The sequence below is a fragment of the Peromyscus leucopus genome, chromosome 6 (genome assembly GCF_004664715.2).
Source record: "Peromyscus leucopus breed LL Stock chromosome 6, UCI_PerLeu_2.1, whole genome shotgun sequence".
In the NCBI taxonomy this organism is placed as follows: Eukaryota; Metazoa; Chordata; class Mammalia; order Rodentia; family Cricetidae; genus Peromyscus; species Peromyscus leucopus.
Window position 1 is genome coordinate 46,234,615 of NC_051068.1, and position 26,501 is coordinate 46,261,115.

Consider the following 26,501-nt stretch of genomic DNA (forward strand, 5'->3'; position numbering starts at 1 on the left):
GTCGCCATTTTCCCGAGGAGCCCAGATGGGGACACGGTAGTTGCAGCCGAGCTGTGGCATCCCGGTGCTTCTCGAAGGCAGCTCCAGTGCTAGCATCATCACTTTCAAACCATTTCAGGTAAAACAATTAGTTCCCATCTCAGCAGAGCTGAGTGGAAGCCGAAACCCTGTATCTTCCCTGCTGGTGCATGTCCCCCAGGCCACACTCTCTCGGCACACCTCACTTAAGAGGCTGCATTCCTCCTTTACGTGGACAAGCACACAATGTGAATATAAGGTCGTGTTTATATGCATCTTTAAAGGCCGTACATCTGGCACACTTTATAAAATCCCATGCACTTTTGCCCAGTGGTCTCTAGAGAGTGAGCGTCATGTGCGTTGGACCTTTCTCACGGCCGATAGACCATGCATAAGAGCACCCAGAAGATGTAAGGGCCTGGGGGTTCCTGCATTCGCTCTTCCTAGTAAAAATAACCTCTGGAGGGAAGAGTTTAAGTTCACGGTTTCTGGGTCCCTCATGGCAGGGAAGGCACGAGGCAGCTGGCCACACTGCACCCAGTCAGGAAGCAGATAGCGACAAATGCTGATGCTCAGCTCACCTTCTCTTTTCCTTCAGGGCCAGGCTCCAGCCCACAGAATGGTGACAGCCTCGTATATGAGGGCTTTTTCCACACCAATTAACTCTGTCTAGAAAATCCTTCTCAGACCTGCCCAGCATGTCTCCTAAGGGGTTCTAGGTCCTTAATAGTTGGCATCAGTATGAACCCTCACACGCCCATGTTCTGAAAAGTCAGTCTCTCCTTTCTCAGCATCTCCAGGCTTGGAATAAAGCAGACTCTCTGCAGAGGCATGCCTTTTACTCAGGAGCGGTTCTGGGGTGCCTGGTTGCCTGTTCGGATTAGCGTCTCCCTGGCTCCCCAATCCTGCTCCAACTGCCACTGCTCAGCCTCCTCGCAGTTCGGCAGAGTAAGTGGGGGACACATCCTCATCACCAGCATTTCCTGGGACTTTGTGGGAGAACACAAGGGACCCTGCTGCCGAAGAAGAAAGACAAGAGCCGTGGCATACCACAGCCACCTCCCCTTCAAAGAGCTCCGATCCCAGGCAGTTAATGGAGAGCAGAAAGGGGCGATGAGCTGCTTCACAGCAGACTGCACACTGAGTAATCCCAGAAACTACAGAGGGAACGTGACGCCTTGAAGTTGCACAGCACGTAATTCACACGTCCGTATGGGGCAGTCCTGCTGACTGTCCTTGAGACTTTGCTAGGGCAAACGGAAAGCATGGGACTAGACACACGTTTTCCAAGACAAAGCAGGAGTTGAAGACTCCGTTCTCCATAATTTTCTAAAATGATGATATCAAGTCATCTTTGTTTTTCAAGTCTTCTTTTAAATTCCTATTGTCATCTGTTCAAGAAATATCTTTCTAAGAGCTGGAGGGATAGCTCAGCAGTTAAGAGCAAACACTGCTCGTACAGTGGACCCAGGTTAAGCTCCCAGCATCCATGGCAGGCAGATGGGACATGCTTATAGCTCTAGCTTTAAGCTTTCTGACTCCCTCTTCTGACCTCCAAAGGTACCTGCACACATAAGCACATACACAAACACACACACACACACACACACACACACACACACACACACACACACACCACTAAAAATAAACTAAATATTTTTTAGAATTATCTTCATAAAATAACAGATCCTTATTTAATTTCTTGGCTGTTACAAGCTTGTGAGAGTTTATAGTTATATACATATTTCTATGAACAGAATTGAAAGACTGTTTCCTGAGTCAGACCTACATGAATGACCAGGGCACCCAGTGATCCAGCCAGACTGCAGCCTCAGGTCTGAGACCTAGGTATGTGCTGTATGGCAGGGAGAAGGTCGGCTCACATGGGTAGTGATAGGTTGCACAGAGCAGCATGAGGTCTCTGCAGGCCTCCATGAGGAGAGGTTTGAAATGCTGGTCCAGAGCCAGAAAGACCCCCAAGGAGAAGAGTCTGTATGGGGTCCCACTAGAAACAGAAGAACTGAGGCCACAGGGATGGGAGGACCTCATAAGGCTTTTCAGCTTCTCCAAACATGGCTCCCAGTGAGTCATGGACTTTACATCACACACACACACACACACACACACACACACACACACACGAGCACTTGCATACAAACATATGGACATGCACACATGGCACACACATGAACATATGAGAACACGTACAGGAATATATACATGCATGCATGTGTACTTGCATGTGTGAGCACATGCACACATATATGCACACCTAGTTATACATACATGCATAGACATACATGTGGACATGTATATATAGATGCACATGCACAAATGTGCACACGTGTGCACACACACATCAACAATAATAACCCAATGGAAGTATCTCAGGCTGCACTCCACCATGGATGCTGCCCCCTGGTGGCATCCTGGCCATCCTGGCTACTTTGCTGACTGTCCTTGTCATGGCTTTATGGAGAAAAGCAGAGAGGAGTCTTGGCAGAGGGCGAGACCCGGGTCCAAGCCAGTAAGAAGTTTTGTTGAAAGAGAAGTTCAATGGTGGTCCAGCACCTGACTCAGCAGTGGACTGCGTCAGTGGCCCAATAGCCTGGGTTTTCATGAAGCTCTTACATCCGTGCAGAGAAGGCCCTTGAGAAAGTTGTTTTAACAAACTGAGTTGTCTTCACTCAGCCCGTTTTGAAGGGGAACTAGTTGGTTCAAATCCTAAGGCCTCTGGGGGCCTAGCTTAATAGTCCAACAAGAACTTGTATCCTCATCTGACCTTACAATAAAGGCCTTTCCAGGAGAGAGCTGAAGGTTAACACTCCATAGGGCCAGCACACGAGGCTTCTCTGAGGGAATTCTTCCAAGGGAATTAGTGTCCGGGTTGACATTGGCAGGAAAAAGATGAGCACTTCCTGAAAACAGCTCGGGCTATTACAGAGATATTCTAGAGATGCTGCTCAGTCGACTCCAGCTCCTCTCTCTCCTTTCTTGTCCTGTAGTATAGAATTGATATTTTCCTTCTCCTCATTTGGTACCATCAGACTTCTGAAATTAAAATGCCACAGTGCCTTTGCCTAGCGACTGAGCCCTTCACCTGTCCCAGAATTCTCATGCTGAACCCAAAGGGAAAAGTTTAAGAGTAGACTCTAGGAGTAGAGTCTTTCCAGGCAATGTGGTTAGGGACCTCTCCTTCCCTCGGTCCTCTGCCTTGGTGCTCCTGGAGGACCTGGGCTCACACCCTAGGTGCAGGCCATAGTGAGATGTAGTGGGTGCCAGCTGCTCCTGACCTCCAGTCCCACCCCTGGGGCAAGCTGCTTATGTTCTGACCTTCCACTTCTTCCGGAAGACTGGGATAATAAATACTTTGAAGGAGTGTTATAAAGGTCAGACGCAACATATGTAGAACAGGGGGAGCCTGTCTTCCAGCATGTAGAGGTGCTGGGAAGGATCACCACCATCACACTTGTCATCCATTGTCAAAGGTTGATTGACAACGGAACAGGAAATGGAGAGTAGCCATAGGCAGCATGATTCAACAGGTATGTGCCATCTGCCCTCACTACATAACCGATAGCGGAGCCAGTGGCTACACGATAGGAAGGTTCCCAAGACGGACAGGATGCGTTTGAAGTGGTGGCACTCAAGTCTCACTGTGAGATGAGCAGTTTAAAAGGAAGAGGGCTTCACCACTGTAGACCACAAGCACAACAGAGGCACCCCCTCCCAAGCCTGAGGTCATAGATCCGTTGTCTCCAGTTCTTCCCAAGCCCTCACTTCCCTCTGCCTCATGTACACAGGGATGCTTACCAGTGCCTTGCAAGCATCGGACAATCCTGCAACTTTGAATTTGATGATGCCCAGGTTATGCTTTAGAAGTTTCCTGATGGTCGGGGGTGAAAAGCAGATGCAGAGGTGCTTTGCCAGGGTAGTATGCTGGGTTCTAGCTACAAGCCCAGGAAGAAGTGTGCTAATGCTCTTCAAGTCAGGTGGTAAGGGGTACCTGGGTGGAGACATGCCTGAGGCCAGGGCAGGAGCCACGAATCAGAGTCTCCACAGGGCAGCAACTCCAGGGAAGAGAGATACATCGGTCTGTGAATCCTGCACAGATAAAAAATGTTCACTTGGAGGGAAGGTGTCAAGCAAAACTCAGAAAATCAACTGATATGAGCGAACTTTGCTCTGTTTCAGAGTAAAATCTTGATTTTACAAATGTATCTACTTTAGATTAGACTGTTGGTGCTATTGAGACAGGTCTGACTGAAGATAAGCAGAATAAAATAACTTGACACAAGGAAAAGCTCAAATGGCTTCCTTCACTAATTCTCCTCTTCCTCCTGTTTTTAATGTTTTGAGACAGGGTCTCATGTAGCCCAGGCTGGCATCAAACTTGCTATATAAACTGAAGATAACCTTGACTCCTGATCCTCCATCTTCTACCTCTGGACTGTGGGACTACAGGTGTGAGCCATCTTATCTGGTTTACATAGTGCTGGGGATTGAACACAGGGCTTCATGCATGATAGGCAAACGCTACCAAATAAGCCACACTCGTAGCCCTCTATTCACTAACTCTCATATCATCCGTTAAATATTAAAGCCTGAACACACATTCTGTGGCTTTCAATTCATTGTCTTTCAACTAGTCCCAGGAGAAGAGCACCTCCGTTACTTTCAGCTTTTAGCGAGGTTTAGCCGGATTCAAATAATCCAGAAAATTCTTGAACTTTAAGAGAAGTTAGCCAGGGCAAGATGAATACCTTCCTTTGCTGTCCAAAATGCAAGAGCTTATGAATCAGGGCCTTCATTTCCACCATTCTGACACCCTTCTCTTTCTGTTCCATAGTGTCATGTTTCCTGAAGCCTGTGTAGGTTGGATAAGCTATATGAACAAGTATGTTTACTTTTCTATGAAAAGAATTTGCCACTAAGCCTGTGGAATGTCCTGTTTGATGGGACATTAGAATTAAGGAGACTGAGTATGCTATTGTGTACTCCTAAGGACCTCCCCTGCTGTGTCTTCACATGACACTTGAGTTGCTACTGAGCCTCATCTTGGCCAAGCTCAGCTTCCCCGGGGTCCAGGAGTGAAGACATGACAAGTGACGTATGGCAAAGGTGTATTGAGAAAGGGCTTCAAAGACAATGGAAAAGAAATCAACCAGTTTCCCTTGTTGGGTAACCATTAATGATTCCAAAATTCTAGCAGCTGGGCATATGTAAACATGGGACGTACACCCATGGCCATGTATGTGTGCCTAAGGAGCTGGTTGTGTTGAGCCTTGAACACTACACCAGGCTTGTGTTCACAGCAAACCTTTCCCTACAGATAACCCAGGTTCTCTCCACTGGCATCTCCAGCTACACCCGGCCGTTCTTGCATAGTCTGCTAACACTGCATATGCTCCGTTACCATGCAGTCTTATAGAGGGCTGGGTGAGCACTGGGGAACATGGTGAAGCCTCCGGATACCTTCTGTGTGAGTATGGAAAACTATCGCTTCCTTCTAAGCCTTGGCCACTCAGACTACTTTTCCTTGTTGATGTATTTCTACTCTCTTGGGTCTCCCTTTCTTGTGGTCCAGGTATCTTCTATTTATAATTAGCATCCATGCCTCTCTCAAGTTCTTCTTTCTTTCCATTCCTTATTCAAATAATTGTGTTCCATAAAGCAACCTCAACAGTATACTAAGAAAAAGATTCTTGGTATGATTACTGACATGAAGTTAGAATTCTTCTCTATAACAGTAATGTGATTCTGTTTATTCTCAAGTTATTAAACCAACTTCTGAGCCAGCCAGCTTGCCCTTTGTATGGAGAATGGTGTCCATGTCCAATGTCTTCTACTAACTAATTAAACTTTCACTGTTTTTCCTTGAAATGATCACTCCAGCTATTGGCTTAATCCAGTGAGATGTCAGTCACATGTCTTTTCTGGGACTGGAATTTTGATTTAGAAAATACTTTCAAGGGAGTTAGAGAGTTGGCTCAGTGATTAAGAGCGCAGGTTACTCTTCCCAAGGACCCAGTTTGATTCTCAGCACCACAACCATTAGTAACTCAAGTCCCAAAGGATCCAGCACCCTCTTCAGGTCTCCTCAAGCACCAGGCATGTACGTGGTACACAGACACACATGCAGACAAAACACTTATATGTACAAAATGAATAAATAATTTTTAAAAATATCAAAACCAGTGGCCTCGTGGAAGTGACAGTGTTGGGGAGTCAAGAGTCAGAAATGCAAAGGCCAGTTTTAAGCTAGTCTTCTTTTCCCAGCAGCCGCCCACCCCCACCCCACTTTCCAGGAAATCAATCACACAGCAATAGACTCCTTGGTACCAAAAGGGATTGGATGGCCACATAAACTAATTGGTTGACTAGGTGGCAATTATTCCAAACAATCTCCCTTTGGCAGCTCAAGTTTGGCCAGGTGTACTCTGTACTTGTGACTAATTAGGTCCTCAGGTGTCACCCTGGTTACACACAGGACCACGGAACTGAACTTTGAAGGTCATTGTAGATGCCCGCCAGCATTACCTCTGCACAGTTGGTTTTATTGTGTGGCAAGGCTGCTGGCATGTCATTTCCCACAAGACTTTACAGACGATAAGTGCACAAGTGTGTGTCAAGAGCAAGGTACATCGCTGAGGCAGGGTAAGCACTCAGTGATGTTAGCAATTTTTATCTTCTCCTTCATTCTGAAGTGACATTCACTGCTGTGACAATTGGAGGAGAGCAGATAACTCGGCCGCTGTTCGAGGCAGTGTGTTCACAGGCGTACTACTGTTCTTCTCAGTGGATGAGGGCTGGGGAAGGCAGGCAGGCTCAGCTTTTAGTCTGAGTCAGACATTTGTTCTGTAAACAATGACTCTTAATTAGTGGAATGTTGTCTCCCTGACCCCCACAACCATGAATATTCGGCCAGGTCCAGAGACATTTTCCTTTGTTACAATAGTACGGCTCTACTGTCACCCAGAACATAGAGGCCATCCCATAATGCAGAGCTCACCCCGTCAACCTCATGTCATCATGGGTGCCACATTGCAAGAATCCACTGTGTGAAACCGGGTGGGACACTGGACCTTTCTGGAACTCAGCTTCCTTGTTGTCTATCAAGAAAAAATGTGCAGCCCCAGCCTTGCAGGGCTCTTACAGCCAGAAGTAGATATAAATGGGAAGCATGCAGCAGACTCCTTGCCACATAGCCAAACATGCTATCACCAGTGCTAATACAAGGTTGGCAATGGCGGCACAGGCCCCAGTCACGAGCAGGGAAGGGAAACGCTCACAAGCCATGTAGGACTTTTGTCACTCCGAGAAGAAGTGAATCACAAGTCCTTCCCTCTTCCTATTCCCACCCTTCTCAAGTTGTCCAGCACATGCACTGAAAACCAATTCTGCTCTTTTAGTTACTCGGTTATAGATACACCATCTTTTTGCCTTAATTAAGTATTTAGGCACAAGAAGGCACGGGCAACTCAGCAGGTGGAGGACTGTGGTACCACACAAGAGCAGTCTGCATGATTCTACCCCAGTCAGTATGCCAGCACCCCAAAACCAAGTGCAATTTATTCCCCCATGCTTCTGACCTCCCCGCTCTGCTCTATACAGCTCCTCAGACATGCAGACCTCAGAATTACTTTGTATTTGATGGTATTTATCAAAAGCTGCAGCTAGGGCTGACTTGACAGGTTCTCATGCGGGCACTTGTACAGGCCCAGGAGATGAAATCTTCCTCTGGAAGAGAAGTGAAATCCTTCTTCCCTAATGGAAACAAGACATACCTTTAGAAATGCGTGGGTCAGCTTGCTGCCAACCAGAGGGAAGACACCAGGAGGATGACTTCTGTATGCATATGCCGTTTCCCACCAGGAACTGGCTTAACATAAAGGACTCCATGCGGAGGCTTCACTTAGCTTCCATTCGGTGAAAAAGAAATCATCATTGGGTGTGGTGGTATATGCCTATCAATCCCAGCACTCAGGAGGCAGGAGCAAGGGGCTACCTCTGAGTTTGAGGCCAACCTGGTCTACATCGTGCGTTCCAGAACAGTCAGGGCTATGTAGAGACACCCTGTCTCCAAAGATAAAATAAGTACATCCCAAATGCTGTCCATATTCAGACATGGTGCTAGGCCTAAAGACACACAATGAGCAAGCAGCCATCCCTGTTCTCAGGACCTTCACGGTGCATCCTTCTCCTAAGCCTTTTCTACCTTACTACCTGGGGGTCTGAGATCAGTCCTATCATTTCCAGAGTTATTCAACCTACCAAAACAGCCTTTCTGTCTGGTGAGGATGTTTTCTTTGTCCATCACCATCAGTTCCAAATCTAAACCATGAGCAAATCTGCAAATCCTATGCCAAGTAACACGCTGTTCACGTGGCAAATTCGCTCTCTTCCCCTCTGCCATTCCCTTCCTATATACACAAAATATAATTTGCAAACTCCTGTGAGCCGGGCATATTAATGTTATGACCTAGCACAGGGCATAATCACTGATCTCAGTCTGAGGGGAGAAGGATCGGGGGAAGGACACACTATGCTGGTTTGCTCTCATTGGGTGGAGAAAGCCTGGGAAGCAGGTCCCAGGTACAGAGCTCTGAAAGGGTACTCATTGCCCACGTCTGTGCCTGGCTATACAGCAGGGAACTGGACCCCAAAGCTTGGAATTCAAGCAGTTTTTGAAGTTCAAGTCCAAACATTTAATACTTACTTAGAAACTAGTTCACACAAGGCAAGCCCTCAATCTGGTGTTCTAGATATGGTTGATTTGGTGTTTTAGATATTCAAGCATCCAGCAAGCACTCAGAAGACTAAGCCTAGAAAAATTAATGGATTTGAATTGAGAATAGCAGAAAGAGGGAAGCATAGATCATGTAAGCAAATTCACTGATCAGTAACACATTAGAACATAGAAAAATACAATCCCAAAGATTAGGCCACTTCCTATGGTGATATGGATCTGGAGTACCTGGGCCCAAGGGACAAGCCTCTTGCACTTATGGGCCTGGCTCTACCTGGCAGTGATTCATGAAGCAAACACCAGCACGAGAGAGAAAGACAGCAAAGAACTCTACAAAGGCAGCAGGGCCTGCAGAGCTCAAGCTGGGCATGCCTTTGTTCCAACATCTGGAAGAGAGAAGAGGAGGATGGTCATCCTGCATCAGACAAGACTGGTCAAGAACAGAGCCCGGGACACAGGCATGGACTTGTGCTCAGAGGGTGGGAAGCAGGGCTTCAGACAGAGGTGGCAAAGGTCTAGAAAGGCAGCTGTCCGTGTATCTCTAGAGAAACCAGGGCAGAAATGTGGACCTTCCGCTCTGGCACATTTAAGCCTTTTCCGGAAAAGACTGGATGACTGAAAACTGCAGGGCAAGCTTCTTTCTCTTCTGCAAAATCCCATGTTTGCCGTGGCTAACAATAAGAAGAGGACAAAGGCATACATAAATAACACACTCTGTGGATGAACAAAAGCCCAGCTGTGCACACGTGCCAGTGGATCCCGAAGCACTCGTGACGCTGCCAGCATGCCATCCCCAAAGGAGACAATGAGACGATTAGCTGAAGTGGGAGTCAAATTACGCTCTTTGCTTCTCACACTCTAAGAACAGTTATTGTACACAGGAGACACATCGCGTGCGTCATCACACGATCTTTCGGGACTGCACTACCGAACGTCAGGAATCTGCCCTCTGGGCCCGCACAAATGGATGTGGAAACCATAATTTTGGGCGAGACTAGATGTTTTCTCAGCTCTGGTGAGGACAATTCAGAAACTGCCCCAGCTTCACAGCTTAACAGTCAGTACGGTTACCGACACAAATGTTCTCCCTGGAACACCAGCAAGGAAAGTCCTTCCTACCTAGCAATAAAACCCTGCACATAGAGCTGCGGAGGCTGCCCACCTTTACCCATGTCAGTAACCTTGTAGTTGTGGCTAGGCAAAGAACAGTGTGCTGACATTTATGATGGAATTGAGGTTTTTCTTTGGCCATGGAAGGTTCTTGAAGGACTGGTCCTCTACAGTTTTTCCTCTGAAAAAGACTTTTCTTTCTAAGAAGAATATTCTTGCTAAGCTCCCTCTGTCTACATCAGTGTTCAAGAACACTCGATTACTCATTACTAAATTATGCTGCATACAAACAGTCCTGTTCTGCTCACGTCTTTAAATATCTCCTATTTAAGTCAGAGCTAATTACTATTTAGCAAATTAAACTCATTGAATACTTCAGAAAAGTCTGTGTCACTGTTAGAATGAATGTTTAAGCAATCCCCTGTTGTAAGGTTATTCCTCAACATTGACCTGAACAAAGAAACTTTTTCCTTTCTTCTGATCTTTTAAACAAACAGCGAAAGTTTCTCTGAAATGACAAGTCTTTGGGTGAATGACCCTTTAGTAGATTGACTTCCCTGTTCTCAACTTGACTAGATTTAGAAACACCTAAGAGACAAAGCTCTGGGTGTGTCTAGAAGTAAGGTTCCACATAGGTTTAAGGGAGCAGGGCAGAGACCCTGAATGTGGGCAGGACTATCACATGGGCTGAATAACAGAAAGGGAGCTGAGCACTGGAATTCATCTCTCCTTTCCCAACTGTAGATGCAATGTAACTGGCTGCTTCATGCTTTTCCTGTCATGCCTCCCCACCATGACAGACTGTACCCTCCAACTGAGAGTCAAAACAAGCACTTCCTTCTTCACGTTGCTCGTGTTGAGTATTTTGCCATAGCAATGAGAAAAGCATCATGGGTATATGCAAACACATTGTCATTACCTCCAGATGTGGACCGAGTCTCCAAAGTAAAGTAAGGGGTGCCCTGCCCAACCCTGTTGGAGAGGTCAATCTCTAGACACATCCCAAGCTGCATGCTCTCCCTCTGTATCAAGGAGTCAATGGATCTTGTCTACCTGGGTTCCCCCAGCCGCTCTTCTAGGTGATGATCCAGCCACTTGGACCCTAGGATTCTCTCCTCAAATGACCTCAGCCAGATTTCCTAGCTCACAAAGGCCCTTTCCCATCAGCTTTCCCCAAGGGCAGACTCTGCCACCAGTATGCACACTCAGAAGCCTACGGGGGAATCTAGATAGAACTTGAACATGTAATAGATTGTGGGTATCCACATGTCTGCTCACAAAGCCCCAGGGTGCAAAAGTGAGGATAGCAAGGAGCAATCTACAAGATGAATGGAATTAGATCTTCCTGCCGGCAGCACCGTGCTCTCTAGGGAACTCCAAGGAGCGTTAGAATTCTAAATCTGAGCCTAGTCTCCCAGGTACTTTTATGTGTTACAATATATTGGTTAGGGTAAATTGTTTTTGTATCCCAGGCAAGCTCAAAATTCACTATGTAGCAAAGAATGAGCTAGAACTCTTGACCCTCCTGCCTCCACCCCCCAGAAATGTATGCATTAGCAATTAAGAGATGACCTAATTGACAACTTCTAAACACTTCTGCAGGCTTCACCTGTCCTGGAGCTCCCCAGAGTTAGAGAAACGAAGTGGCCAGGGGAATCTCCATGCCAGGAGCCTGCTCTACTGTGCTGTGGACATGCCTCCAGTCATCTCTTCAGAGTAGAGTTCTTACAGCCCCATCTATCTCAAGCCCAGCTTTGAGTGGGCCTTTCCAGACATCTATTTCTCCCTCTAGTTATTTCACAAACCCTTGAGAGCTCTAGGCACCGGGACTGGAACATTTTGAAGAGTCTCATCAACCTTTGATGTACATCTCATCTTTTTGAGCACGTGGCTTACATATGCTATTTCCTGAGCACCCAATGCTTTGACTCCACAACAGCAGCCGCACCCACACCTGAACTCTCTTAAATTGTTCTCATCTCCCCCTTGACACACAACTCTGTTACAAAGTCCCATTTCCACTTTGAAAATTGGAATTCCAAATGAAAGAAAAGCAATCTACAGGGTCTGACTCATGCTAAAGTATGGATGATTGGCAATCACTTTCTTCATTTCAAGTACAACTGAATGTTTCATAGAGTTCTGATTGGCCAGACATGGTAGTTCATGTTGGCAGTCCCAACACTTGGGAGGCCGAGGCTGGGGGTCACAAGTTCAAGGACAAGTCTAGGATATATAATGAGACTGTCTCAAAAAAAAAGCTTTGATTAAATAAAGTGAGTAATTTCAGATGGTAGCTATTATACATATATATTGGAAGCAAGATGGGTAGGAACATTTGCTTTTAGTGGTAAAACATTTTATATTATTGATATTGATAAAATATAGCTATAATTTACTTATACTTAAGACCAACCTAGTAAAATATCCCAATAAAAGAATGCAAGCTAATTATAAACTTAACGGTTATTTATTGAGCCAGGGATGCAAGCTGACAAAACACAGGAGATGCTTGTCAGCAGTCAGTGCTGCCCAAGATGTTAGTGGTGAGCTATTTCCTCTAATCCCCAGCTTAATTCTCAGAGTACCAGTGTAGGAAGTCATAATTAAATTTACATTGCAACCCTCTCCATTCTTCAAGCCTGTGGGAAGGTGATTTTAACCCTAGAGAATTACTTTTAAACTGGAGAGAGTTTATTGGCAAATATGTGTTATGAAGAGAAGAAGGATCCCCAAAGGGGCTTCTAGTACATCCAATACCTTTTCAAAGACCAAAGTGGATGAAAGAAGATAATTGATTTCATCCTCCCTACACAACAGGGAGAGCCATCCAGATCTGAAGATGAAGGCATCAGGGTGGGCTTTCCCTAGCTTTGCAGGACAGACATACAGGATGCAACTCCACAGTTGACCTTATTTGTCCTCAGTAAAGGAGCAGTTTGCCTGTGACTAGGTAGCTGGGGGTGAGGAGACAAACAGTTCACCTCATATTCTATCTTTCTACCTACCATCCATCTATCTGTCTGTCTGTCTGTCTCTATCTATCTATCTACCATCTATCTCTGTCTCTATCTCTCTCTCTAAACACACACACACACACACACACACACACACACACACACCATAACACACACATATACTTGATTTTTTGAGATGGGGTCTCAAGTAGTCCAGGCTGGCTTTGAACTTGCTATATAGCTGAAGCTGGTCTAGAACTCCTGCCTCTACTGCCTCCAGCTTCCAAGTGTGAGAATAAAGGTTTGTGTTATGCCTGGGCATCAACCAGTCATTTCTGAGACATATCAGAGATATTGGAAGAGCCTGATCTGACGTCACTGTAGGTGAGCCCAGGGGCCAGCTTGGCTCTAGACCTCAAAGGCAGCATCTTTCTCATCCTCTTGCTGGCACCTGCCTCTTCCTGCATCACACCCAGCACACTTGTAACTCAGGGCCTTTGTACCTGCTACAGCTTTCCTAGGAGTACACCTCCTGAAGCCTTCTCTCAGCCACTCATTTTCATACAGCTTATCATATTCCACCCTTTCCAGGGGCTCTTTTCTGCCAATCTCCCTTCTTTGCTTTATTTTCTCCTTAACACTCACAACACAGGAACATGTTGTGTGTTTCGTATTTAACCAGTTTCTTACACAACTCCCCATTAGAATATAAATTCTGCCTGGCTTTTAGTAGGTCTGCAATAATGCTTTTAGAAAAAAAAAAAAACACTTAGCAAATGCTTTGCATTGACACCATTGTTAGAGTTGTTGGCTACAGTACCTGCTGTTCTTTGAGGCTTTACACAGAACCTTATGAGCAGCACGATCTAAGGAACTGCATCCCTCACTCTTTCCGAGTGCTCAGTCTAGAAACATGTATTTTCTAGTGTCATTTCTATTTAATATCAGTATGACTAAAAATCAGATTGCTGCGCATGTTTCTGATATTAACTGCAAGAACTGAGGTCTCGCAACCCACTTATGCTTAATTTACCTGAGAGAAAGTAGCAAAGTACTGTACATGAGGAAACAGCCACTGGTTCCTCAGTGACAGCTTCTCGGTGCTGGTTCCTCAGTCCCGACTCCTTGGTGCTGGTTCCTTGGTACTTAGCAGGTAAGTGTTGCTGTCCTTCCTGCAGTGTGTAGGGCTGCACAATTTATTCAGACATTCTTCACTCTGAAGGCTGTGGGGAAAGTGAGCAAAATGACATTTTTCTGAACTCAGAGGAGGAGGAAGAGAGAATATTTTTTCTTTTCTTGAAAATAGATTTTTTCCCTGTTACATACAAAACCCTGTCTCTAAAAAACAAAATAACATAACAAAATAAAAACAAACACAGATTTTTAATATAATATATCCTGATGGTGGTTTCTGTCTACTCTCCCAGTTCCTCCCTCTACCCTCCCATCCAGACCCACCCCTTTCTGTCTCTCATTAGAAAACAAACAGACTTCTGGGGAATAACAATAAAATAAAATAATACAAAACAAACACATCAGAATAGGACAAAACAAACCAACAGAAGGAAAAGAGCTCAAGAAACAGACATAGACCAAAAGAACCGTGCTTTTAAATACTCAGGAACCCCATGAAAACACAAAACCAGAAGCCATAATGTATACTCAAAGGACCTGTGGGGTAAGGATAGATAGGTAGGTAGGCAGGTAGATAGATAGATAGATAGATAGATAGATAGATAGATAGATAGATAGATAGATAGATAGATGAGAGAGAGAGAGAGAGAGAGAGAGAGAGAGAGAGAGAGAGAGAGAGAGAGAGAGAGAGAGATAAAATTTTAAAGCAGAAGAAGCCCTTACATGACATTATGAGGCAAGGACCCTCTACACCCTTGAGTTCTTTTTCTGTTGGCCATCTACTGCTGGGCATGCAGCCTACCCTTAAAAGTAGTTTGGTTCCCTAGTGAGATTCCTTTGGAGAAAACTAAATTTTCATTTGTAAGTGGTTATTAATTAAAGATAGCTTCTGGGTTAGGGATGAGGGCTTGTGTCCACTTCTCCTTTCAGCTCTAGGACCCCATCTGGTGCAGACCTGTGCAGTTCCTATGCCTGGGAGTTCATATGTGCATTGGTCATACGTTCATATGCTGCATTTGGAAGGCCTCTGTCCCCTCTGGCTCACACACTCCCTCTGCCTCCTCTTCTTCAGGGTTCCCTGAGCCCTGGGGGGAGGGATTTGATGGAGACACCCAGTTTAGGACTGAAAGTTCAAGGTCTCTCACTCTCTGCATATTGTCTGGCTGTGGGGCTCTGTACTTGTTCCCATCTGCTGCAGGAGGAAGCTTCTCCGATGATGACTGGGAAATGCAATGATACATGAGTAGAGCAGAATGTCATTAGGAGTCAGTTTATTGCTACATTCCTTTAGTAGAACAACAGTGTTCAGCTTTACCCTAGGTCCCTGGGCTATCTAGTCTCAAGCGTTTAGTCCAAGCAGCATCAGGTATGGGTTCCATCTCATGGAATGGGCCTTAAGTCAAATCAGATATTGGTTGGTTACTCCCACAGGCTTTGTGCCACTATCACACTAGTGTATCTTGTAGGCAGGACACCATTGTAGATCAAAGGGTTTGTAGCTTGGTCGGTGTTTACATTTCTCCTTTGGTAGCATGCAGAGTACTTTCCTGTGCCAAAGATACTAGAACAAAGAGGTGAAGACTGTATGGGCACCAGCTTGACTTCTCTATATTCAATGATTGTGTTAAGTGTTGTCTTCAGCAATAGAGCCTACTCTAAGTTTTTGGAGAGCAACCTATAGCCTTGGCAACAGCCTGGGTTGTTTGGGGGTTCCTATGGGACTCCTTTGGCCAACAACTCATCAATTAGCTATAACCCATTCCCAGTACTGGAAGCTTCATTTAGTGACAAGAAATGTCCAGCTGGGGCTCTGTCTCCCTCATTATTTTGTGATTTTATTTAGACAGCCTTAATATATGTTTTTATATACAATATATAGTAATATTTTAAGTAATATATTAATTTAACATATTAATATATATTATATATAAAGTTTCAACTATATTAAGTTTCCATACTACCTCTCAAATGCCCTTTAATTTTAGCTGTTTCTCCCCATATTCGCTCCCTTGTCCTCCTCTTTCCTCCCCTCCACACTTGATCCTCCAGTCCACCCCACCTATCAATAACTATCCAATTTTCCTTTCCTAATGACATTTATCTGCCCTCCCCCCAAACCTTAACTCGATACCAAACTTCTGTGGTCCTAAGGATTATAGGTTGCTTGTCACTGACTTAACAGCTAATATCCACATATAAGTCAATATATATCATATTTGTCTTTCTGTGTCCATGTTACCTTACTTAGGATGACTTTTTTTTTCTAATTCCATCCATTTCCCTGTGAATTTCATGATTTCATTTTTTAGCATCAGGGTAAAATTCCATTGTATAAATGTACCACATTTTCTTTATTCATTTGTCTGATGAGGGACACCTAGGTTGTTTCCAACTTCTGGCTATTATGAAGAGAAGAGCAAGGAACACACTTGAGCAAGCGGCTCTGGGCTAGGGTGAAACATCCTTTGGGTATATGGCCAAGAATGGAATGGCTGGATCTTAATTCCCAGCTTCCTGAGGAACTGCCACACTGATTCCAGATGGATTACACAAGTTTGCAGTCTCACCAGCAGTGATGAGTGTTCCCTCACATCCTCCACAGCATGAGCTGTCCTTTGTTTTACTGGCCTTAACCATTCTGAGTGGTACAGATGGAATCTCAAAGTAGTTTTGGTTTGCATTTCCCCTGATGACTAAGGATGTTGAACATTTCTTTAAGTGTTTCTCAGCCATTTGAGTTTCTTCTTTTGAGAATTCTCTGTTTAGAGCTGTTTCCCAATTTTAGGGTTATTTGTTTTCTTGATATCTAGTTTATTTGTAGCTCTTCATATATTTTGGATATTAATCCTCGATCAGATGTGTAGTTGGCAAAATGCTTTCTCATTCTATAGAATGCTTCTTTGTCCTAATGATGGTGTCCTTTGTCATGCAGAAGCTTTTCAGTTTCATGAGGTTCTATTTATTAATAATTTGTTTTTGTTTTGTGTTCACTGGTGTTTTGCCTGCATGTACATCCATGTGAGGCTGTCAGAAGCTCTGGATCTGAGGTTACAGACAGGTATGAGCTGCCACATGTTAGGGAATTGTAGCATGAATCTTAAAGGTACTTATTAATAAAATCAAACCTGAGCCAGGTATTGGGGTGAATGCTGGAAGATCAGAGAGACAGGCCACATCTTCCTCACCTCGCCAATTCCTCAGCTGATTCTCTAGACTGGATGCCTCTCAGCTGAACTATGCTGCTCAAAAGCCTAAAAGCTTAACCAGCCAAACACTCCTAGTTTCTGGTCTTCATGACTTATATACCTTTCTGCTTTCTGCCATCACTCCCTGGGATTAAAGGCTCACTTTCTGGGACTAAAGGCATGATCACCATGCTTGGCTGTATCCTTGAACACACAGAGATCCAGGTAGATCTCTGCCTCTGGAATGCTAGAATTAAAGGTGTAAGTGCCACCATTTTCTGGCCTCTTATGTCTGTCTATTGGCTGTTCTGTTCTCTGACCCCAGATAAGTTTATTAACATGCACAATATTTCAGGGAACACAATACTGCCACAGGGAATATTACTTTAAGGTGTGTTACTTTGGCGTTTGTTGCATTTGTTTAACTCTGTGAAGCTGTGATACTGTGCCTGTCTAAAACACCTGATGATATAATAAAGAACTAAATGGCCAATAGTGAAGCAGGAGAAAGAATAGGTGGAGCTGGCAGGCAGAGAGAATATATAGAAGGAGAAATCTGAGAGGAGAAAAGTAATCTGAGAGGAGAAAAGTAACCAGAGAAGGAGGAGGACTCCAAGGGCCATCTATCCAGCTACACAGCAGGTCACGGAGTAAGAAACAAAGAAAGGTAAACAAGAACAGAAAAGGAAAAGTCCAGAGGCAAAAGATAGATGGGATAATTTAAGTTAAGAAGAGCTGGCTAGAAATAAGCCAAGCTAAGGCCAGGCATTTATAATTAAGAATAAACCTTCTTGTGTGATTTATTTGAGAGCTGGATGGTGGGCCTCCCAAAACAGCAAAAACAAACAACAGCCTTGTGAGTTCTGGGAATTGAACCCAGGTCCTCTGGAAGAGCAGAAAGTGCTCTCAATAGCTGAGCCATCTCTCTAGCCCCAGAGGTCCCATTTATTAATTACTGTTCTTAGTACATGCCCTATCGGTGTTCTGTTTAGAAAGTCTTTTCCTGTGCCAGTGAGGTCAAGGCTATTCCCTGCTTTCTCTTCTATCATGTTCAGTGTATCTGGTTCTATGTTGAGGTCTTCAATCCATTTGGAGTTGAGTTTTGTTCGAGGTGATAGATGTGGATCTATTTGGATTTTTCTACATACAGTCATCCAGCACCATTTATTGAAGATGCTTTCTTTTTTCCATTGTGTATTTCTGGTTTGTTTGTTTTTTTTCCAAAAATCAGGTGTCTTTGGTGTGTGGGTTTATACCTCGATCTTCAATATATTTTTTTTGATCAATGTGTCTGTTTTGTGCGAACACCATGTTGTTTTTATTACTATAACTCTGTAGTACAATTTGAGGTCAGAGATAGTGATACCTCTAGCAGTTATTTTATTATTCAGAATTTTTCTTTTCTTTTTCTTTCCTTTCCTTTTCTTTTTTTTTCTATCCTGGGTTTTTTGTGTTTCCATCTGAAGCTGAAATTTTGAAAATGTTCCTTTCAAGATCTGTGAAGAATTGTGTTGGAATTTTGATGGCGATTGCATTGAATCTGTAGTTTGCTTTTGGTAGAACATTCATTCTCACTGTATTAATCCTATCAATCCATGAGCATGAGAGGCCTTTCTATTGTCTTCAATTTCTTTCTTCTTAACCTTTTTACCATACAAGTCTTTTACTTGCTTGGTTAGCATTACTAAAGATATTTGATATTTTTGAGGCATTGTTTTCTTGATTTCTTTCTCAGTCTATTTGTCATTTGTACATAGGAGAGCTACTGATTTCCATGAGTTAATTTCGTAGCCAGCCACTTTGCTGAAGGTGTTTATCGGCTGTAGGAGTTTCATGGTAGAATCTTTATGGTCACTTGTGTATACTACCATATCATGTGCAAATGAAGATGCTGTGGCTTCTTCCTTTCCAATTTATATCCCCTTGAGCTCCTTCAGTTGCTTATTTCTCTAGCTGAGTACTATATCAAGTACGATGTTTAGTAAGCATGGAGAGTGTGAACAAGCTTGTCTTGTTCTTTGTTTTAGTGGAATTGCTTTGAGTTTCTCTCCATTGATGTTGGCTATGCACTTGCTGGAAATGCACTGGCTATGCACTTGCTGGAAATGCACTGGCTATGCACTTGCTGGAAATGCACTGGCTATGCACTGGCTGGAAAATGCACTGGCTATGCACTGACTGGCTGGAAATGCATGCACTGGCTATGCACTGGCTGGAAATGCACTGGCTATGCACTTGCTGGAAATGCACTGGCTATGCACTGGCTGGAAATGCACTGGCTATGCACTGGCTGGAAATGCACTGGCTATGCACTGGCTGGAAATGCACTGGCTATGCACTGCCTTTATTATGTTGAGATATGTCCCTTGTGTGCATAATCTCTCCAGGACATTTATTATGAAGGGATGGTGGATTTTCACAAGGGCCTTTTCTGTATCTGATGAAATGATCATGCAGCTTTTGTCTTTCACTTTATATGGTGGGTTACATTTATCAGCTTATGTATATTGAACCATCCCTGCACATCTGGTATGAAACCTACTTGATCATTGAAGATCATCGTTTTCATGTGTTCTTGTTTTCAGTTTGCAAGTATTTTATTGAGATTTTTGCATCTGTGCTCATAAGGGAAATTGGTCTCTAATTCTTTTTTCTTTGTTGGATCTTTGTTTACCACTCTAAAGGTGGTGGAACCTGGGAGAATGAAACCTAAAAGTGACTCAGACTAAAGTCTCATGCAATAGCCAACTTTATTTGGAGCATCAGACAATTATACTCTAAGAGTTAAGAAAAGTCATATGAGTAAAGTTCTCATGAATTCAAGCTGTATATAATCACAATGACAGATTACATATGGCAAAATGTTTTTCCATAGAGGCATATAAACAAATAACAGTAGCTAGTTGCAATGAATAAAGTAAACCCACTCTTTATCGACTACATCTCGGAGGGGCAAAAAACACATTCGAAGAACAATTCTATGTTCTGAAAAAACTGAGGTCACAAGACAATTGTCTTCTTTCTTTACTTGGAGTTTTCTCACAGGAACTCAGAACTCCTCACACAAGACTCCATTCCAGCTGTTCCTCATGTGGTTTAGGTATCAGTGTAATTGTTGAATTATAAAATGAATTGATCAATGTTCCTTCTCTTTCTATGAAATAATTTGAGTATTGGTATTAATTCTTCTTTGAAAGTTTGGTAGAATTCTGCTTTAAAACCATCTGGCCTTGAGCTTTTTGTTGTTGTTAGGAAACTTTTAATGGCTACTTCTGTTTCACTAGGGGTTAATTTCTATAAGGCTTTCTCAATCTTACTGGTTTTCTCAAAAAATTTGTTTTATTGATTCTGTGTATTATTTTTTCTTTGGTCAGGTTTGTTTGCTTCTGTTTTATTGATTTCAACCCTGAGATTGATTATTTTTTGACATCTACTTCTTTTGGGTAGGGCTTCTTCTTTTTGGTCTAGAGCTTTCGGGTGTGCTGCTAAGACTAGCATGAGATCTCTCCAATTATTTTTATGTAGGCATTTATTGCTATAAACTTGCCTCTTAGAACCACATTCATTGTGTCCCATACATTTAAGTATGTTGTGTTTTCATTCAACTCTAGAAAGTCTTTCATTTCTGTCTTGACCTATTTTTCATTCATTAGTGAGTTGTTCAGAGTCCATGCATTTATGAGTTTTCTGTTCTTTCTGTTGTTGATATTCAGCTTCAATCTGTGACGGTCAAATAAGATACAAGGTGTTATTTTGATTTTCTTGTGTCTGTTGTATGCTTATGTCCAAGTATGTGGTCAATATTTGAGAAAGCTCCATGAGCTGAGAAGAAGGTATATTTTTTGTGTGTTTGGATGAAATGTTCTGTCAATATTTGTAAGGTCCATTTGGTTTATGACATCAGTTATCTCTAGCATTTTCTCTGATCAGTTTTTGTCTGGATGACCTATCTCTGGTGAGAGTAGGGTACTGAAGACTCCCAATATCAGTGTGTGAGGGTCAATATGCGAGGTTAGCTTTAGCAGTGTTTCTTTTATGAAATTGGATGCTTTGCATTTGGTACATAGATGTTAAGAATTCAATGTCCCCCTCTTGGTAGATTTTTCCTTTAATGAGTATAATAGTGTCTTTCCTTATCTCTTCTGATTAATTTTGGTTTGAAGTCTATTTTGTCAAATATTAAAATGGCTACACCAGCTTGCTTCTTAAATCCATTTGCTTAGAATATCTTTTTCCAACCTTTTACCCTGAGGTGATATCTATCCTAGATGTTAAGGTGTGTTTCTTGGATGCAGCAGAAGAATGGAACCTGTTTTCATATCCATTCTGTTAATAAGTGTCCTTGGGAAGAAGTTGAGACCATTGATGTTGAGAGATATCAATGAGCAGTGTTTATTGATTGCTGTTATTTTGTTTTTGTGGTGGTGGTGTGAGGGGGTGGAAGTAGGGGTGTGTGTGTGTGTGTGTGTGTGTGTGTGTGTGTGTGTGTGTGACCCTCACACACTGATATTGGGAGTCTTCAGTACCCTACTCTCACCAGATTTGTTTTGCTGGTCTGGAGTTATTTGTTCCCTGTATTTTCTTGGGTGTGGTTAACCTCTTTGGGTTGAAGATTTCCTTCTAGTATATTCTATAGGACTGGACTTGTAGATAGATACAGCTTAAGTTTTGTTTTATCATGGAATATCTTTTTTCCATATATTGTGATTAAAAGTTTTTCTGAAGCCGGGCGTTGGTGGCGCACGCCTTTAATCCCAGCACTCGGGAGGTAGAGGCAGGCGGATCTCTGTGAGTTCGAGGTCAGCCTGGGCTACCAAGTGAGCTCCAGGAAAGGCGCAAAGCTACACAGAGAAACCCTGTCTCGAAAAACCAAAAAAAAAAAAAAAAAAAAAAAAGTTTTTCTGGATGTAGTAGTCTGGGGGACCTCTACAGTCTCTAAGAGTTTATAGGACCACAAGAGGTGTCAACTATGAGCTGAGGCTAAGACTGTTAGAGGGGATGGATTTGGAGAAGAGGAGGGAGAAGTGACAATCTGCAGTTAGCCTAAGTATTTCCCAGGCTTATGTGGCCTATAGGTTCCCAGGGAATGAGAAAATACTTTTAATGAAAAGGAAAGGGCAATCAAATTCTCAGATGACATTTCCTTATTTACTTTATTATGAAGCTAATAACATCATAAGCAGCAGAATTTTTACAGGCTCCATTGAGTTCACCATGTTTTCCCCTTTTGTATATTTTTAGATTTTTAGGTTACAGATTGCAATTTAATCGCTGCTTTTCCTTTCCTTAAGATCTACAAATTCTGCTTGTGTAAAAACCTAACACCTCCCACTGGGAAAGGACACATTCTTTTTCCGAAAGGAGGGGGTGGGCAGGACATGGGCAGTTGTCTGAGAAACCAAGAGTAATTATCTTCCACCAGACAGAGGCGGAGGGCATGAGGACAAGCCCGATGGCCCTGACTACTCCAAAATTAAAAGCCCAGATAGATAATGGCAAACGCTGAACACTGGGGAGCTTCCTGGGTTGTCCCCGCTTTCTGTTTGACATTCTAGTTGACAATCATCTGCAGGATGCACACAACCAGTGCAGGATGGCTGCGAACAGAATGCAATGCAACATGGTAGCAGCCAAGGAAGGTGCCGCCATGGCAGTCCTTAAACTTCCCTGGCCCCTGTACAGCGGGTTCCATGTATATGTTTGCCTTCGTGATCACAGTAGCTCATGTGGAAGGTTTCTGTTAAGCCTTGAAATGACCCCAGAACAGGTACTACAAAACAGAACCGGGGTTCAGAAAAAAAAAAAAATGTGGCCAAAATACAAGGACCTGTAATGCTCAAGCAGGCTCTAGGAGGTAGATTCCAAGTCCTGTGAGCCATCTTGGACATCAGAGATACCTTTGCTGTCGCTGCCACTATTATCTCCGTCCGGTCAGGTTCTCCTGCTGGCAGGCTCTTCAGTGTTGTGGAATATTACTTTAGCTATGTAAAGATATTGCATTTGTTTATGTTGCAGAACATTACTTTAACTATGTAAAGGTGTGCTGCATTTGTTTAACTAGGCAAAGATGTGTTACATTTGTGCTGTACATTCATTTAACAATGTGAAGATGTGTTGCTGTTTCTCCTTTGCCTGCCTAAGGCACCTGATTGGTCTAATAAAAAGCTGAACAGCCAATAGCTAGGCAGAGGAGGGATAGGCGGGGCTGGCAGGCAGAGAGAATAAGTAGGAGGAAGAATCTAGGCTAGAGAGAGAATGGGAGAGAATGAGGGAGAAAAAGGGGGAGCTCACATGGCCAGCCAGCCAGGCAGCAGACAGACAGACAGACAAGGAGAAAGCAGTGTAAGTAGGACATACAGAATGAAAGAAAGTTAAAAAGCCCCAAGGCAAAATGTAAACAAAGAGAAACAGGTTAAATTAAGTTATAAGAAATAACAAGAAACAAGCCTAAACTAAGGCTGAGCATTCATAACTAATGAGTCTCCATGTCATGATTTGGGGGCTGGCAGTCTACAAAAGCCTGCTACTCTTCAGAACCAAGAAGTGCACTGCTCTGAGCCTCCTGGTTCTCCCTGGAACCTGGAACCACATATCTGCCTTTCTGCAGCACCCATTGCTATCTCAGTCCATCTGCCCTCTGTGAGAGAGCTCACTTCATAGCATACGCATCTTCTCCATCTGCCTAGCACTTGGGCTCCACCTCACTAACTTGGAAGATGAGAGTACTGGAATAAGGATGCAAGGCTGCTTGGTTGTTCTTCCTGACATTCAGGAGTACATACTCTAAAATTCTCCATCATGGCCCATGAAGCCCATCAGTTTCTGTGCCAGGCCAAGACACCATTTGGAGCCAGTGAGGTGATATGTCTATGAGAGACACCATCAGTATCCTCTTCCATTTTGGCCAGGGCATAACCCATGATCCTCCCATCTGTGTCCTCAGCAATGTAGGAGAGCTGGGGGCAAGAGAGGCCATGATAGAAACAGTATGTCATCTGGTAGTTCTCAGGAAGCAAAGAAGGTTACAGTGTTGCATGCTCATCAGGTCAGCTGGCCAAGCACAGCAGATGTTCAGATTGGCTGCGAGTAGAAGCCTGTCAGACTGAGAAGCAGAAAGGTGCCACAGAGGACAAGCAACACCAACATCATTTTCTTTAAAACAGCAGGGATATCCACACAGGGCTCACACAAGATGAGGAAGATCTTCTACTGTCTTCCATTTCTTCTTTTTGGCAGTGCTGTACAGACCCTCGTCCACCTTCATGCAGGTGAGGTCCCAATCATGTCCAAACTAATGACGACCAAACAATCCTCTTCTGATAGGATGGTCCGGTCAACCTGTCAGCCATTTTTTTTTAGATGTGGGAGCATGTAAGACACCTTGAGTGGGACTACACAGCCAGCCAGCCACTGTGGGTTGCCTTTTGTGGGGTCCACATGTCCAAACCTGAGTTCATCGCTTTAACAAACATCTGTTTTCATTATTGGCATTCTTTTTTCCACTTACAACTCATTTGAATACCTATTTTCATGTAGTTACAATTACAGCATGGAAAATAATTTCAAATTTTAGGGGTTTTCTTTTTTTCTCTCTTTAGTGATTTACTGGAAACATTACCCACATTATCTCAGCATTTTCAAACTCATCATTTTTGTTCCTGAATAACAACTCTGAGTCACTGGCAGGCCACAGTTCACCTGTTCAGGAAAAGCTGCCCTTCTCCTCTGCCAGCTTTCTATCTCTTTCTTTCAGTGGACTTGTCAGGGGTTGGACTTTGACAAAACATTCCAGTTTCGTTGGTATCATTTGGCATTATCCCCACCCCATTCCACAAGTCTCTTCACAGGAGGCTATAGCAGGTAATCCGTACAGGGGTCGGGGTCAGGTCAGAAGGAAGCCTAGTTAACATGCTTATCTTACTCTTGTGCTCTGAGTCAACTTCCTCATCTTTCCTCCAAATGACACAACATGACAAGCTCTGGGTTTGGGATATAACTCAGTTGGTAGTAGTGTTTGCCTAGTGTAAGGCTCTGGGTTTGATCCCAGCACCACATAGAGATGGAGGCAAAGTCATAGGTTAGCTTGAGATATGTGAGACCCTGTCTCTAAATAAATTAAATGTATTGTTCTTTAATCAGCTCAGCTAAAACTAAAGGCCTTTAAAATAAATTTTAAAAATATAAGTTAAAGCATGATTCAAAGTTCTAGCCCATGGAAAGCACTCAATAAATACTGGTTTCTTTTTTTTTTTTAACATAAAAACAGGTTATAATTCAAGACTCCAGGGTTATTTGAAACTGGAAAATATTTTCTCTGTAGAAAATAGTAAAAATGATAACATTTCCCATTAAGCCCTTTTAAGCCAAATAATAGCTGAATTATACATATAAATATTGATTAGATTCTGGGATACAGAAGAAACCTATCTTCATTGCTTCAGAGAGCTATGTTTTACTTAAGTTGTATAAGTGAGATTCCTATTCATCTTCCCCTTCACTGTTTGATTTACAGCAGACATTTTTCTATAGGCTAATCCATAATCTAAAAAGATTTTAGCCTCCCCTCCTGAAAGTACAGCCAGCATTTTCTTTCATCAGCTTGATACAGTACAAATTCTTATTCTAATAGTGAAATGTTTCACTAAAGCTTGCTCAGTGATTTGGCAAAACCAAAACTTATTATAAGCCACAGTCATCCTAAGGTCCCCCACTGCTAGGTAGCCTCCCTGGATCTGTGGGTTGCAGTCCGATTGTCCTTTGCTTTATATCTAGTATCCATTATGAGTGAGAACATACCATGTTTGTCCTTCTGAGTCTGGGTTACCTCACTCAGGATGGTATTTTCTAGTTCCATCCATTTGCCTGCAAATTTCATGATGTCATTGCAGGAAATAATCAAATTGAGGGCTAAAATCAATTAAATAGAAACAAAAAGAACAATACAAAGAATCAATGAAACAAAGAGTTGGTTCTTTGAAAAAAATAACAAAATAGACAAACCCCTGTCCAAATTAACCAAAAGGCAGAGAGAGAGAGAGAGAGAGAGAGAGAGAGAGAGAGAGAGAGAATCCAAATTAACAAAATCAGAAATGAAAACGGAGACATAACAATAGACAATGAGGAAATCCAGAGAATCATCAGGTCATACTTCAAAAACAAAATTGGAAAATCTGAAAGAAATGGACAATTTTCTGGATAGGTACCACATACCAAAGTTAAATCAAGACCAGATAAACTATTTAAACAGACCAATAACCCCTAAGGAAATAAAAACAGTCATTAAAACTCTCCCAACCAAAAGAAGCCCAGGACCAGATAGTTTCAGCACAGAATTCTACCAGATTTTCA

General features: G+C 43.2%; 1 protein-coding gene and 1 pseudogene across 1 annotated transcript in view; one reads left to right on the forward strand and one right to left on the reverse strand.

Moving 5' to 3' along the window:
- The window catches only part of LOC114691717 (IQCJ-SCHIP1 readthrough transcript protein), a 735,800-nt gene that overhangs the window by 504,431 nt on the left and 204,868 nt on the right, over positions 1-26,501 (forward strand). The window lies entirely within an intron of this gene.
- Positions 23,677-24,330, reverse strand: LOC114691739 (annotated as a pseudogene).